Source organism: Procambarus clarkii, chromosome 18 (assembly GCF_040958095.1).
Source record: "Procambarus clarkii isolate CNS0578487 chromosome 18, FALCON_Pclarkii_2.0, whole genome shotgun sequence".
Classification (NCBI taxonomy): domain Eukaryota; kingdom Metazoa; phylum Arthropoda; class Malacostraca; order Decapoda; family Cambaridae; genus Procambarus; species Procambarus clarkii.
Window position 1 is genome coordinate 28,958,807 of NC_091167.1, and position 16,725 is coordinate 28,975,531.

Sequence of the window (16,725 nt, forward strand, 5' to 3'; positions counted from 1 at the left end):
GAGAGAGAGAGAGAGAGAGAGAGAGAGAGAGAGAGAGAGAGAGAGAGAGAGAGAGCAAGGGGGCACAGGTGGAAGCTGAGTACCCAAATGAGCCACAGAGACGTTAGAAAGAATTTTTCAGTGTCAGAGTAGTTAGTAAATGGAATGCATTAGGCAGTGATGTGGTGGAGGCTGACTCCATACACAGTTCAAGTGTAGATATGATAGAGCCCAGTAGGCTCAGGAACCTGTACACCAGTTGATTGACAGTTGAGAGGCGGGACCAAAGAGCCAGAGCTCAACCCCCGCAAACACAACTAGGTGAGTACAAAGAGAGAGAGAGAGACAGACAAAGACAGAGAGGAAGACAGAGTGGGACAGACAGACAGGACAGACACAGGTCCACTTTAATCCTCTCAACATGAAGATTAATGAAGCCAGAAAAGTTCGCCCCAAAGCTGGTGTACACATGTGTACACCAGCCACCATTGCCTCCACACTGTGCACACGCCGTGCAGCCCACAACAGAAGGCTTGGCCGCCTCGTGGAGACACACACACCTCTATCTCCAGGTCACAAAAAATAATTATTACAACAGCCAAACAAGTAGACCTCACGTCTCTCCCTCCTTCCTTATCTTCCCTCTCCCTTTTCTTCTTTATTATCCTCCTCTCTTTCTCTTCTTCCTCCATTCGTTCCCTCTCTTCCTTCCTCGCTCTGGCCCCTCCTCTGGACGGTCAAGAGTAGTTAACAGCAGTTTCAAGTTACAGAGAGGCCTGGTAAGTGTAAGACTGTAAGCCAGAAACTACCTTCCAGGGACCAGATTCACGAAAACACTTACGCAAACACTTACGAACCTGTACACCTTTTCTCAATCTTTGAGGGCTTTGTTTCCAATTATTAAACAGTTAATGAGCTCCGAAGCACCAGGAAACTGTTTATAACAATAACAACAGTTGAATGAGAAGTTTTCATGCTTGTAAACTCTTTAATAAATGTAACTAAAGTCGTCAAAGATTGAGGAAAGATGTACACGTTCGTAGGTGCTTGCGTAAGTGATTTCGTGAATCTGGCCCCAGGTCTCAGGGAAAGATTCCCCTTCTAGTTCAAACTGATTGGATATAGGCCTAGGAGAGAGGTGAGAGAGGAGACTCTACCTGTGGTCTTGAGCATTTGTATGAGTACATATATTTTCCTTGTAATTAACGAAGTAAATGTTAACGACTCATCCAATAAGTATTCAAAGATTAAATTTCTCAAAGCAACTCGTTATTAGTTGACTGGTCTTCTGCTGAGTCAATTAGGCTAATTATCAGAGGTCTAGGAGAAGTGGTGGCGGCATTATGTGTATATGAGTAATCTTACCTGCCATCTGGGTTGTAAGAATTGTTAAGATATCTTTAACATCTTGGTCATCTCCCTCCTCCCTTCTCCCCCCTCTGTCTCTGATAACTGGTGTGAGTATTTTCTGCTGGGAGGGCGGACTCTTCCCAGTTCTTTGGGGTTATATCATACCTGGTACCTGGTATCTGGTTCATACCTGATACCTGGTACCTGATATCATGCGGTTATTACAGCCTATGGTGTTACCAGTTAGAGCAACCATTACAGTGTTGCCATAGTTGTACAATGACAGCAGTACTTGTCATAAACATTACAAAGGTAGTAAGAGTGTTACAGTGTTGACACTCCAGCATTGTTACAATGGTGCCTTCAAGGATTATTACATTGCCAACCGGTGACGATCAGCTTGAGACCAATCCCACTGCTCTTAATCACTGGAGAATTGTTTGAGACAATTTCACAGCAAATGACAAAATTGTTTAGATCATCATGTTGAAGCACTGCACTAGGTGGCATCAGTCACTGGACCAGCTGGCAACAGTGTCGCTACACTGGACACTGCAGCTGTTTTTGTCCAGTTGTATCCTGGACTAATGCCTGAGCTGTGGCCACCAGACTGCTTGGCGGCCAATGTCGTCGTCAATTAGTCCCAACGTGTCAGAGTGAAGTTTGTTTGGCTCCTCCTTGTGGAATATCTACTTCAAGCGACCTATACAGCGTCATCCCAGAGGTCCAACTGTATGTTGAGGATTGTACATTAACCTTTACTTACTGTTGCAAGAGTAATGACCAGGGAGGGGTTACTGGTTGACCAGGGAGGGGTTACTGGTTGACCAGGGAGGGGTTACTGGTTGACCAGGGGGGGGGGGGTTACTGGTTGACCAGGGAGGGGTTACTGGTTGACCAGGGAGGGGTTACTGGTTGACCAGAGAGGGGTTACTGGTTGACCAGGGAGGGGTTACTGGTTGACCAGAGAGGGGTTACTGGTTGACCAGGGAGGGGTTACTGGTTGACCAGGGAGGGGTTACTGGTTGACCAGGGAGGGGTTACTGGTTGACCAGGGAGGGGTTACTGGTTGACCAGGGAGGGGTTACTGGTTGACCAGGGAGGGGTTACTGGTTGACCAGGGAGGGGTTACTGGTTGACCAGAGAGGGGTTACTGGTTGACCAGGGAGGGGTTACTGGTTGACCAGGGAGGGGTTACTGGTTGACCAGGGAGGGGTTACTGGTTGACCAGGGAGGGGTTACTGGTTGACCAGAGAGGGGTTACTGGTTGACCAGGGAGGGGTTACTGGTTGACCAGAGAGGGGTTACTGGTTGACCAGAGAGGGGTTACTGGTTGACCAGGGAGGGGTTACTGGTTGACCAGGGAGGGGTTACTGGTTGACCAGGGAGGGGTTACTGGTTGACCAGGGAGGGGTTACTGGTTGACCAGGGAGGGGTTACTGGTTGACCAGAGAGGGGTTACTGGTTGACCAGAGAGGGGTTACTGGTTGACCAGGGAGGGGTTACTGGTTGACCAGGGAGGGGTTACTGGTTGACCAGGGAGGGGTTACTGGTTGACCAGGGAGGGGTTACTGGTTGACCAGGGAGGGGTTACTGGTTGACCAGGGAGGGGTTACTGGTTGACCAGGGAGGGGTTACTGGTTGACCAGGGAGGGGTTACTGGTTGACCAGGGAGGGGTTACTGGTTGACCAGGGAGGGGTTACTGGTTGACCAGGGAGGGGTTACTGGTTGACCAGGGAGGGGTTACTGGTTGACCAGGGAGGGGTTACTGGTTGACCAGGGAGGGGTAACTACTCGACTAGGGAGGGAATGACCATCCATAGTGTTATATATTATAATCTGTGATAGCTATGTACACGCTGAGCCTAGGAAGCCAGCCAGAGAGAAGCCAATAGGACGCTCCTCATCTCTACATCAGTTCTATGAAGCACAAATTTGCTTACAATTTGTGCTTGCACTGCGGTCTTGAACGGCCTGCTCGCACCTCTCTCTCTCCGTCTCCTCGTAAGGAGTCGTACAGGTTGGGCACTGAAGACAGAAAAATAATGCCATACTACGACTCGAGTCGTTGTAGCCGGACAGGTCACCACCTGAGCAGCAGGAGGAGGGTGACATATCTGGTATGAGGTAGACCATTGCTACCATAACTGTCTACCTCTCTGACCATTGTCGACAACCACAAGACCTCAACACAAGACGCTCAGCCAGCAACACTGTCACTCCGGCTGTGTAGACAGCAACATTGATTGACAATCAACTGTGATTGACAGCAACACTGTCAATCTCACAAGAATCGACACTGACGAATTTACAACAAATTTTTGCGAGTGAATAAATGAAACTTACGACAAACAGATGAGTTCAACTTCACCTAACATCACAATCATCCACGTCACAAAATTAGTAACATTTGATAGACAAATCATCGACAGGAGGAGATGTAGGATAAAGGCGGTAAGCTTGTAGCACGAATATGATCACTATAACTAATCTCTAGAGAGAAATGGTCAAAACGAGGCATTAAGCCAGGGAAGCTGTGTTGCTGTGTGTGTTATAGATTATTTAAGAGTTCCTAAATATCATTCATGGTGTCTAAATGTCAGTTCTGTTGAACTCTATTTGTTCGTGACGGAGGAGGGGGGGGGAAGAGAGAGAGAGAGAGAGAGAGAGAGAGAGAGAGAGAGAGAGAGAGAGAGAGAGAGAGAGAGAGAGAGAGAGAGAGAGAGAGAGAGAGATGACGAGAGGTGGATACAGAAACTAGAGAGGATGGTATGAGATGACATAACCACCAGCATGAGAGAGAGAAGCTGTTACTATGGTGTAAAACTACTCTCACCAACAGACGACAGACGAACGCTACAGACACACAGGCACGAAGGCCAGAGTCACACACAAAGAGTACAGTGACAGGTGACGGGTCCACACACACGAAGGCCCAGAGACAGGCATCAGTGACGGTTGGTTACTACACACACACACACACACACACACACACACACACACACACACACACACACACACACACACACACACACACACACACACAATGAGCCATAGAGACATTAGAAAGATTTTTTTCAGTGTCAGAGTAGTAGACAGATGGAATGCATTAGGGAGCGATGTGGTGGAGGCTGACTCCATACACAGCTTCAAGTGTAGATATGATAGAGCCCAGTAGGCTCAGGAACCTGTACACCAGTTTGACAATTGAGAGGCGGGACAAAAAAGCCATAGCTCAACCCCCGCAAGCACAACTAGGTAAGTACAACAAGGTAAGTACATACACACACAGAAGAGAGGCAGAAGGGCAATATGAAAATGACATAGCAAGCCAGGCAAAGGCTCAACCTAAACTGCTACACAGCCACATCAGGAGAAAAACAACAGTGAAGGAACAGGTAATGAAACTGAGGATAAGGTCAAACAGATTCACTGCAAACGACAAGGAAGTGTGTGAGGAATTCAATAAGAAATTCCAGAAGGTCTTCACATTAGAGCAATGAGAAGTTCACAGGATTAATTGAATTCTACGATCAGGCAAGAAAGAGAGGGGTGGGCAGACTGCATATTATTGAACTGCCAGAAAGCCTTTGACACAGTGCCATACCAGAGACTAGTACAAAAGCTGGAGATGCAGGTAGGAGTGAAAAGGAAGGTACTCCATTGCATAATGGAGTACCCAAGCAACAGTAGACAGCGAGTCACTGTGAGGGGTGAGGCCTCGGATTGGCGAGGCGTCACCAGTGGAGTCCCGTAGGGATCAGTCCTTGGACCTATACTGTTTCTGATAAATGTAAATGATCTCCCAGAGGGTATAGAATCGTTCCTCTCATTGTTTGCTGACGATACAAAAATTATGAGGAGGATTAAGACGGTGGAAGATAGTATGAGGCTACAAGATGACCTAGACAGACTGAATGAGTCGTCCAACAAATGGCTACTAAAGTTTAACCCGAGTAAATGTAAGGTAGTCAAACTAGGCAGTGGAAACAGGAGGCCAGACACAGGATACAGAATGGGAGATGGAGTCCTTCATGAAACGGAGAGAGAGAAAGATCTGGGAGTTGATATCACACCAAACCTGTCTCCTGAAGCCCACATAAAAAGAATAACATCTGCGGCGTATGTAAGGCTGGTTAACATCAGAACTGCCTTCAGGAACCTGTGCAAGAAATCAATCAGAACCTTGTATACCACGTATGTAAGACCAATCCTGAAGTATGCGGCCCCAGCATGGAGCCCGTACCTTGTCAAGCACAAGACGAAGCTTGAAAAAGTTCAGAGGTATGTCATTTGGCTAGTCTCAGAACTTAGAGGCATGAGTTACGAGGAAAAGCTGCGTGAAATGCACCTCACGACACTGGAAGACATAAGAGTAAGGGGGGACATGATCACTACCTACAAAATTCTCAGAGGAATTGACAGGGTAAATAAAGAAAAACAGTTTAACACGGATGGTACGCGAACAAGGGAACACAGGTGGAAACTGAGTACCCAAATGGGCCACAGGGACGTTAGAAAGAACTTTTTCAGTGTCAGAGTGGTTGACAAATGGAATGCATTAGGCAGTGGTGTGGTGGAGGCTGACTCCATACACAATTCCAAGTGTAGATATGATAGAGCCCAGTAGGCTCAGGAACCTGTACACCTGTTGATTGACAGTTGAGAGGCGGGACCAAAGAGCCAAAGCTCAACCCCCGCAAGCACAACTAGGTGAGTACACACACACACACACACACACACACACACACACACACACACACACACACACACACACACACACACACACACACACACACACCACACACCACACACCACACACCACACACACACTCCGAGAAGCAACAGAAGAATCCATGGTATAATAGGGCATGTATGGAAGCGAAGAAACTGAACAAAAGGGCGTGGAGGAACTTCCGGAATAACAGAACACCAGAAAGCAGAGAGAGATACCAGAGAACCAGGAATGAGTACGTCAGGGTGAGAAGAGAAGCAGAGAAAAGTTTTGAAAATGATATAGCAAACAAAGCCAAGACCGAACCAAAGCTACTCCACAGTCACATCAGAAGGAAAACAACAGTGAAAGAACAGGTATTGAAACTTCGAACAGGCGAAGACAGGTATACAGAGAATGACAGAGAGGTGTGTGAAGAACTCAACAAGAGGTTCCAAGAGGTCTTCACAATAGAACAAGGTGAGGTCACTGTGCTAGGAGAAAGGGAGGTAAACCAGGCGGCCTTGGAAGAGTTCGAAATTAAGAGGGAGGAGGTCAAGAGACACCTGCTGGATCTGGATGTTAGAAAGGCTGTTGGTCCAGATGGGATCTCACCATGGATACTGAAAGAGTGTGCAGAGGCACTTTGCTTGCCACTCTCCATAGTGTATAGTAAGTCACTGGAGATGGGAGACCTACCAGAAATATGGAAGACGGCGAATGTGGTCCCAATATACAAAAAGGGCGACAGGCAAGAGGCACTTAACTACAGGCCAGTGTCCTTGACTTGTATACCATGCAAGGTGATGGAGAAGATCGTGAGAAAAAACCTGGTAACACATCTGGAGAGAAGGGACTTCGTGACAAATCGCCAACATGGGTTCAGGGAGGGTAAATCTTGCCTTACAGGCTTGATAGAATTCTACGATCAGGTGACAAAGATTAAGCAAGAAAGAGAGGGCTGGGCGGACTGCATTTTCTTGGATTGTCGGAAAGCCTTTGACACAGTACCGCATAAGATGCTGGTACATAAGCTGGAGAGACAGGCAGGTGTAGCTGGTAAGGTGCTCCAGTGGATAAGGGAGTATCTAAGCAATAGGAAGCAGAGAGTTACGGTGAGGGGTGAGACCTCCGATTGGCGTGAAGTCACCAGTGGAGTCCCACAGGGCTCTGTACTCGGTCCTATCTTGTTTCTGATATATGTAAATGATCTCCCGGAGGGTATCGATTCATTTCTCTCAATGTTTGCGGACGATGCTAAAATTATGAGAAGGATTAAAACAGAAGAGGACTGTTTGAGGTTTCAAGAAGACCTAGACAAGCTGAAGGAATGGTCGAACAAATGGTTGTTAGAGTTTAACCCAACCAAATGTAATGTAATGAAGATAGGTGTAGGGAGAAGGAGGCCAGATACAAGGTATCATCTGGGAGAGGAAATTCTTCAGGAGTCAGAGAAGGAAAAAGACTTGGGGGTTGATATCACGCCAGACCTGTCTCCTGCAGCACATATCAAGCGGATAACATCAGCGGCATATGCCAGGCTGGCCAACATACGAACGGCATTCAGAAACTTGTGTAAAGAGTCATTCAGAACTTTGTATACCACATATGTCAGGCCAATCCTGGAGTATGCAGCCCCAGCATGGAGTCCATATCTAGTCAAGGATAAGACTAAACTGGAAAAGGTTCAAAGGTTTGCCACCAGACTAGTACCCGAGCTGAGAGGTATGAGCTACGAGGAGAGACTACGGGAATTAAACCTCACTTCGCTGGAAGATAGAAGAGTTAGGGGGGACATGATCACCACATTCAAGATTCTGAAGGGAATTGATAGGGTAGATAAAGACAGGCTGTTTAACACAAGGGGCACACGCACTAGGGGACACAGGTGGAAACTGAGTGCCCAAATGAGCCACAGAGATATTAGAAAGAACTTTTTTAGTGTCAGAGTGGTTGACAAATGGAATGCATTAGGAAGTGATGTGGTGGAGGCTGACTCCATACACAGTTTCAAGTGTAGATATGATAGAGCCCGATAGGCTCAGGAATCTGTACACCTGTTGATTGACGGTTGAGAGGCGGGACCAAAGAGCCAGAGCTCAACCCCCGCAAACATAACTAGGTGAGTACAACTAGGTGAGTACACACCCACACCCACACACACACACACACACACACACCCACACCCACACACACACCCACACACCATACACACACACCCACACCCACACCCACACCCACACCCACACACACACCACACACACACACACACACACACACACACACACACACACACACCCACACACACACACACACACACACACACACACACACACACACACACCCACACACACACACACACACACACACACACACACACACACACACACCCACACACCATACACACACACACACACACACACACACACACACACACACACACACACACACACACACACACACACACACACACACACACACACCCACACACCATACACACACACACACACACACACACACACACACACACACACACACACACACACACACACACACACACACACACACACACACACACACGCTGCCTCCAGTATCATCAATACCTGTGTCACGTCTCCAAGTTCCTTTTGTGGATCTCTGCGGAGGCTGCGGCAGTGGAGCTCCGGCAGTCTTACACCACCACACCAGATGACACCAACCAGTAGTCTGTCAGTCTGTCTGTCAAGAGACCGTGTGGTGCGGGTGGGGGGGGGGCGGGGGTGGGGAGGGCGGGGGTGGGGGGGGCGGGGGTTTGTGGGGGGGGCGGGGTTGGGGGGGGGGTGCTCCCTCATCGCTTATAACCAAAAAATTAAGGAAAGCCATGTCAGCCCCACAGTGACGGTGGTGGTGGGGGGGGGGATCACTCTAAGACGCTGTCTGTCCCCTAATGAGTGATGGAGAGGTGGGGGGAGGGGAGTTAGCAGGTATGGGAGGGGAACCTTCATACCTGCTCGTTTATTTCTATCTCTCTCTCTCTCTCTCCCTCTCCCTCTCTCTCCCTCTCTCTCTCTCTCTCTCTCTCTCTCCCTCTCTCTCTCCCTCTCTCTCTCCCTCTCTCCCTCTCTCTCTCTCTCATGTATCAACACAATTTAAAGGCAGCCAATGACTGCCTGTCTCACGCTCCGTGGCCCCGGGTCCCGCGTTCCTGCCGGCCGGTGATTTTGAATAATTCATACGCAGTCACGCATACATGAATGTGTAATGAATGAGGTTAGTCCTCGGACCAGGACCACGGTTTGTGTACGCTGCTATTTTTACTACCCACGCTTAGGTTTGTGTTGGTGCAGAGAGCACCCGGAACACCTGGTGGGTGGTGGGGGGGGGGGGGGGGGCCAGCCTGGGGGGCTGGGGGGGGGGAGCCACGACAGCTCCTTGGGGGGGGGGGCGACACTCCCTCTGTCACCTGTCACTCTGTCACCTGTCACTCTACGGCACCTTGTAAACAACCTTACCTGGGCCCACCTGGCCGGCCGGACCCTTCTTACCACTATTAAGAACAGGAAGGGGGGGTGGGGGAGGGGTCGAATTCTAATGACCCAAAATGAATAACAAAGGATCTGAAGAACATTATAGATAGCGAGCGTGGTACAAAAGGATTAAGAATGGGGAAGTTAGTTTAGAACAGGAATTCGTACAACTGGTTAGAAATGTTAAAAAAGAGATAAGGCAAAAGAGAAACTATGAAGTTCGTATAGCAGGCCAAGCAAAGACAAATCTTAAGTTTTTTTTCAGTTATATGGAACTACGACTAGGGAAAGGATTGGTCCATTAAAAACTGAGACAGGTCAGATAACGGATAATGACAAAGAGATGAGTAGTATTTTAAATAAATATTTTATCTCTATATTTACTAAAGAGGAACTTAACACTATGCCTTCAGCGGAACAAGTTTATGTGGGTGGGGACGAGGACAGGTTGACTAGTCTAACAGTTACCAGGGAGGATGTTATTAAACAAATAGTGAAACTCAAGGCAAACAAATCCCCAGGGCGGATGAAGTGTTTGCCAGGGTGCTTAAAGAATGCAAAGAGGAGCTTTGTGACCCACTGTCTACCATATTTAATAAATCATTAGAGTCAGGTAGAGTGCCAGAGTCATGGAAGGTTGCAAATGTGGTACTAATTTTCAAGAAAGGAGATAGATCACTTGCGTCAAACTATCGACCAATTAGCTTAACGTCTGTTGTGGGAAAGTTACTTGAATAGATAATTGCACATACCATTCGTCTTCATCTTGAAAAACATAAATTCATAAATGATTCACAACATGTTTTACAAATGGCCGTTCATTGTTTAATTTGCTATCTTTTTATTCCAGCATAGTTGAGGCAGTTGGTAGTGGTAAGGTTTGTGATGTTGTGTACCTTACCTAGCAAAGCTTTTGATACAGTGCCACATGAAAGACTGATTAAAAAGATAGAAGCTGACGGTATTGAGAGTGCTATATTAAGATGGATTAGGGCATGGCTATACTAAAGGAAACAAAGTTAGTATAACTGGCGTCAAGTCAGACTGGGAAAATGTTGTAAGTGGAATGCCTCAAGGCTCTGGTCTAGGACCTCTGTTATTCATAATATATATAATTTTTTTAGATTCGGGTTTGTATATGGTTTGTGAGACCATGGGAAGACCTAGCCAGGTCTTCCCATGGTCTCATCCCAGCACTGGCACCTAGCCAGATCTTCCTATGGTCTCATCCCAGCACTGGCACCTAGCCAGGTCTTCCTAGGGTCTCATCCCCAGCACTGGCACCTAGCCAGGTCTTCCCATGACCTCATCCCAGCACTGGCACCAAGCCAGGTCTTCCCATGACCTCATCCCAGCACTGGCACCTAGCCAGATCTTCCTAGGGCCTCATCCCCAGCACTGGCACCTAGCCAGGTCTTCCCATGACCTCATCCCAGCACTGGCACCTAGCCAGATCTTCCTAGGGCCTCATCCCCAGCACTGGCACCTAGCCAGGTCTTCTTAGGGCCTCATTCCCAGCACTGGCACCTAGCCAGGTCTTCCCATGGTCTCATCCCAGCACTAGCTAGATCTTCCCATGACCTCATCCCAGCACTGGCACCTAGCCAGGTCTTCCTAGGGCCTCATCCCCAGCACTGGCACCTAGCAAGGGCTTCCTAGGGGCCTCGTCCCAGCCCTGACAAGGAAGCCACCTTGCATGAGTGGATCACGTATATACACATCCAGGAATGTTCTCCAATACACAGCTCCCATCACTAGTACAGCAAAGGAATATATTTCACCAGCTTCCAAATATATATATATATATATATATATATATATATATATATATATATATATATATATATATATATATATATATATATATATATATATATATTTATATATATATATAATACCGCTTCACATCACCATATAAACCCGGTCGACACGTACACCAGCCACAATTTCACAAGAGAATCGCCGATAATTTTGCGTGTAAAATTTTATCCATTTGACACACATGTCATTTGTAATTTGACATTTACATCACATTAATTAAATTCATAACAAATATCAGAGTACTGCAGCACTCGATTGGAAAACTTTTCATTTTGATTTAAATTAACTTTTTATGGATACTTACGTTTTTATACAGATGCCATAGACGATGTGTATAGAGTCAAAGAGCTCCAGCTATACCAAGAGGCTGAAGATCAAGACATGAGGTTGGGATGCTCTCGGACGCAGGTTCGAATCCTTGTCACGGCTCTTGTGGATTTGTTGGTCAAGACATGAGGCTATTCTCAAGAACACAAATATATAATACCGGTAGTGACTATTCTTAAGGATCGTTGTCTCCAGCGTTATGAAGAAATAGAAGGATTGGTATCCAAGACTCGACAGATTATATCACAATTTGAGGGAACGCAAATTGGTGCATTTGGTGTGTTTACACAAGCCTAAACCTTTCTCTAAAATTCATGGACAATATACTTGGGGGTAACTTAGGCCGTAAACATTCATATAGTTCAAGTTAGTCGGAGCCGGTCGGCCGAGCGGACAGCACACTGGGCTTGTGATCCTGTGGTCCTGGGTTCGATCCCAGGCGCCGGCGAGAAACAATGGGCAGAGTTTCTTTCACCCTATGCCCCTGTTACCTAGCAGTAAAATAGGTACCTGGGTGTTAGTCAGCTGTCACGGGCTGCTTCCTGGGGGTGGAGGCCTGGTCGAGGACCGGGCCGCGGGAACACTAAAGCCCCGAAATCATCTCAAGGTAACCTCAAGGTAGTCAGAAAATAACATTGCTTAAAAGTAAATAACCATTGTTCTGAATAACATCTTCACTCTCTGAATAACATCTCCACTCTCTGAATAACATCTTCACTCTCTGAATAACATCTTCACTCTCAGAATAACATCTCCACTCTCTGAATAACATCTTCGCTCTCTGAATAATATCTTCACTCTCTGAATAACATCTTCACTCTCTGAATAACATCTTCACTCTCTGAATAACATCTTCACTCTCTGAATAATATCTTCACTCTCTGAATAATATCTTCACTCTCTGAATAACATCTCTTCTAATTAACGACTACAATATGCATAAGACATTAATGAATCAATGAATACCTGTATATTGATGAAGCCAAACTGACACCTGTGTGCTGGCGAGTGTACGTCCAATTATATCCGAACACAAGTAGATGATGTCTTATCTAAACACAAGTAGATGATGTCTTATCTAAACACAAGTAGATGATGACTTAGTCTACATCCAAACACAAGTAGATGATGTCTTATCCAAACACAAGTAGATGATGTCTTATCCAAACACAAGTAGATGATGTCTTAATCTACATCCAAACACAAGTAGATGATGTCTTAATCTACATCCAAACACAAGTAGATGATGTCCTACTCTACATCCAAACACAAGTAGATGATGTCCTACTCTACATCCAAACACAAGTAGATGATGTCCTACTCTACATCCAAACACAAGTAGATGATGTCCTACTCTACATATAAACACAAGTAGATGATGACTTAGTCTACATCCAAACACAAGTAGATGATCTCCTGGTCTACATTTGGCCCAATTTATACAGCTTGTACATTACCTGTTTACTGGAGGCTGAGAGAGGGGAAGCTGCATGATGCTTGTAGCATGATCTTCCACGTGGAGTCATCTCGTCCTCTCTCAACCAGTAGGTCGTGTTCTGGACGCTATGGGAGCCAACGTTACAAATACAGCCTACTATGGAGAGTAAACTCTCACAAATATCTACATTTTCTATGCACTGGACTCGATAGGTTGGGTGGGTTGCTCGGGTTCAGCGAATCAGGGCTCGTCCTCACCATTTGCCACAACGGACAAAATATGGGCTACTAAAACACGTGACAGTAACCTAACCACAACAGCCACACATAGAAAACGTGAGTTTTGAGCGCTACAATATCCTTTATTTGATCCGTTGGAGATTATAGCGTCAAAATACGGTGTATTGTTTGAGAGAAGAGATTGTAAGTATCAATAACGGCGCTAACGGCTTCCGGCGGGTCATAACACTAGGCTTTACCACCACAACTAAGAAAGACTCCTCCCCCCATGACGGCAGACAGCCGACTGGCAGCTCTTTCTTTTTTTCCCTCCCTCCAACCCTTGAAAAATGTAAACAATGCGCGCGCCACCCAACGACAACTATGGGAACTACCCTACCTGTATTTATCCCGTGAAATTGCAGAGTTTTTTGCCATAATAACCATAAACACACACCAACAATGGGTAGTAAACTCGTACGGTATTACTGCTGTTAGTCCCGCTACCAGTAGTTTCTTAACAGTTTGCAAACTGTTAATGTTAAATGCCAATAAGAGTTTAGCTGACAAACCGTCACTGGCTTATCAACACTCTGGGCTCTCAAGAGCCGCAGTGTGAACATCTACGGAGGCAGGATTGTTGTGTTAAGACAACACAATCATACAATCATGCCTTGGTGCTAAATTAAGCTGGGCGCATCGTGCATACCTGGTACCTGCTCACCTGCCCAGGTGTTCAGGTATGCTGTTTATATAATTCCAGACCATGGAATGTTTCCAGGGTCTACGGTACTGTGTCCCTGATTCCCGGTATTGTGTCCCTGATTCCCGGTATTGTGTCCCTGATTCCCGGTATTGTGTCCCTGATTCGCGGTATTGTGTCCCTGATTCCCGGTATTGTGTCCCTGATTCCCGGTATTGTGTCCCTGATTCCCGGTATTGTGTCCCTGATTCCCGGTATTGTGTCCCTGATTCCTGATATTGTGTCCCTGATTCCCGGTATTGTGTCCCTGATTCCCGGTATTGTGTCCCTGATTCCCGGTATTGTGTCCCTGATTCCCGGTATTGTGTCCCTGATTCCTGATATTGTGTCCCTGATTCCTGGTATTGTGTCCCTGATTCCCGGTATTGCTACCCCAGTTCCGTGGGGCCAAGTACCAGTTGACAGAATCGTTTGAAAACCCAAAGTAGTGACAGCTGCAAAGTTGAAGATAGAGGTAACTTACCTGTGTGGCTTCTAGGTAAGGGAGGCGTCCCTCTTGCTCCAGTTGGTACTGGCTGTAGGTAAGTCTCCACCCCTAGGGGCACCTCCCCTTGGGGCGCTTCCCCTTGGGGCGTCTCCCCCTGGGGCGTCTTCCCCTGGGGCGTCTTCCCACCTTCAGGCAGCACACTTAATGTTTTTATCCTTAAGTTAATGTCATCTTGTATTTCAAGTCACTAGATATATCTGCTCCACGGAGCTCATCGTCAGATGCAAGTTGTCCCAAGTTGCCTGACTCGCGTCTCAGGTGGAGAGGACGGACGTGCACGCCAGGTGTGTCCAGCAGGTGTGTGGGTGTCCAGCAGGTGTGTGGGTGTGTAGGCGTTCAGCCGGTGTGTGGGCGTTCAGTTGGTGTGTGGGCGTTCCGGCCAGATGTTCAGCGTCGCGGTACAGAATCTCCGCCAAGAGGGTTCCATAAGCATTATTCGCTGTTGGCTGTGAACACGATGTTATTTATCCGTGTTCCTTAACTTCCTGGTGAACAGTGTTCCTTAACTTCCTGGTGAACACGGAGTCAACCATCCGTGTTTGGAGCTCACACAGTACTCAACTTTCTCACTTCTAAGTTGGTCTGTGGCGGCAAATGATGTCCGCCGTCCTGGTTTGATAGCTGAATGGTCTACAGTCTATCCCGGTCACATTTGAGTCTCTCGGTCAGTAAGGTCGACTTTAAAATTAGCTGTTCGGACTGATCGACGCGAGGGGGGAGGGGGGGGGGGGGCTGTTCGACTCTGGCAGCACACTTCTCTGGCAGGTCTTGAGGCAGTGGAACTTCAGTGGTTACCGTAGTGAGGTGGTGGGTAGTGGGCCCTCTGGGAGCTGATCTGACGCAGCATCCATCGTCTTATCTCCTCACCTGTGTGTCTTGGCGCTAGTGTGATGCCTCACCTGTGATGCCTCACCACTAGTGTGATGCCTCACCACCAGTGTGATGCCTCACCACCAGTGTGATGCCTCACCACCAGTGTGATGCCTCACCTGTGATGCCTCACCTGTGACGCCTCACCACCAGTGTGATGCCTCACCTGTGATGCCTCACCACCAGTGTGATGCCTCACCTGTGATGCCTCACCTGTGACGCCTCACCACCAGTGTGATGCCTCACCTGTGATGCCTCACCACCAGTGTGATGCCTCACCTGTGACGCCTCACCACCAGTGTGATGCCTCACCACCAGTGTGATGCCTCACCTGTGACGCCTCACCACCAGTGTGATGCCTCACCCGTGACGCCTCACCACCAGTGTGATGCCTCACCACCAGTGTGATGCCTCACCACCAGTGTGATGCCTCACCACCAGTGTGATGCCTCACCACCAGTGTGATGCCTCACCACCAGTGTGATGCCTCACCTGTGATGCCTCACCTGTGACGCCTCACCACCAGTGTGATGCCTCACCTGTGATGCCTCACCTGTGATGCCTCACCACCAGTGTGATGCCTCACCTGTGATGCCTCACCTGTGACGCCTCACCACCAGTGTGATGCCTCACCTGTGATGCCTCACCACCAGTGTGATGCCTCACCTGTGATGCCTCACCTGTGACGCCTCACCACCAGTGTGATGCCTCACCTGTGATGCCTCACCACCAGTGTGATGCCTCACCTGTGACGCCTCACCACCAGTGTGATGCCTCACCACCAGTGTGATGCCTCACCTGTGACGCCTCACCACCAGTGTGATGCCTCACCCGTGACGCCTCACCACCAGTGTGATGCCTCACCACCAGTGTGATGCCTCACCTGTGATGCCTCACCTGTGACGCCTCACCACCAGTGTGATGCTTCACCTGTGATGCCTCACCACCAGTGTGATGCCTCACCTGTGACGCCTCACCACCAGTGTGATGCCTCACCACCAGTGTGATGCCTCACCTGTGACGCCTCACCACCAGTGTGATGCCTCACCACCAGTGTGATGCCTCACCTGTGACGCCTCACCACCAGTGTGATGCCTCACCACCAGTGTGATGCCTCACCTGTGACGCCTCACCACCAGTGTGACGCCTCACCACCAGTGTGATGCCTCACCACCAGTGTGATGCCTCACCTGTGACGCCTCACCACCAGTGTGATGCCTCACCACCAGTGTGATGCCTCACGTGGGCACC

The 16,725-nt window shown here is 48.0% G+C and overlaps 1 protein-coding gene across 2 annotated transcripts in view; it reads right to left on the reverse strand.

The window, feature by feature from the left end:
* The window catches only part of LOC123754361 (ADAMTS-like protein 5), a 116,108-nt gene extending 100,313 nt beyond the window's left edge, over window positions 1–15,795 (reverse strand). The window contains exon 1 of one of the 2 annotated variants that reach the window (XM_045736703.2): window positions 14,581–15,795. The gene's annotated coding sequence lies outside the window, so the exon portion shown is untranslated. Of the gene's footprint in view, window positions 1–13,155; window positions 13,648–14,580 lie in introns of those variants that run through there. The other variant, XM_045736702.2, reaches the window with a different exon arrangement.
* Between the last annotated feature and the right edge of the window lie 930 nt (window positions 15,796–16,725).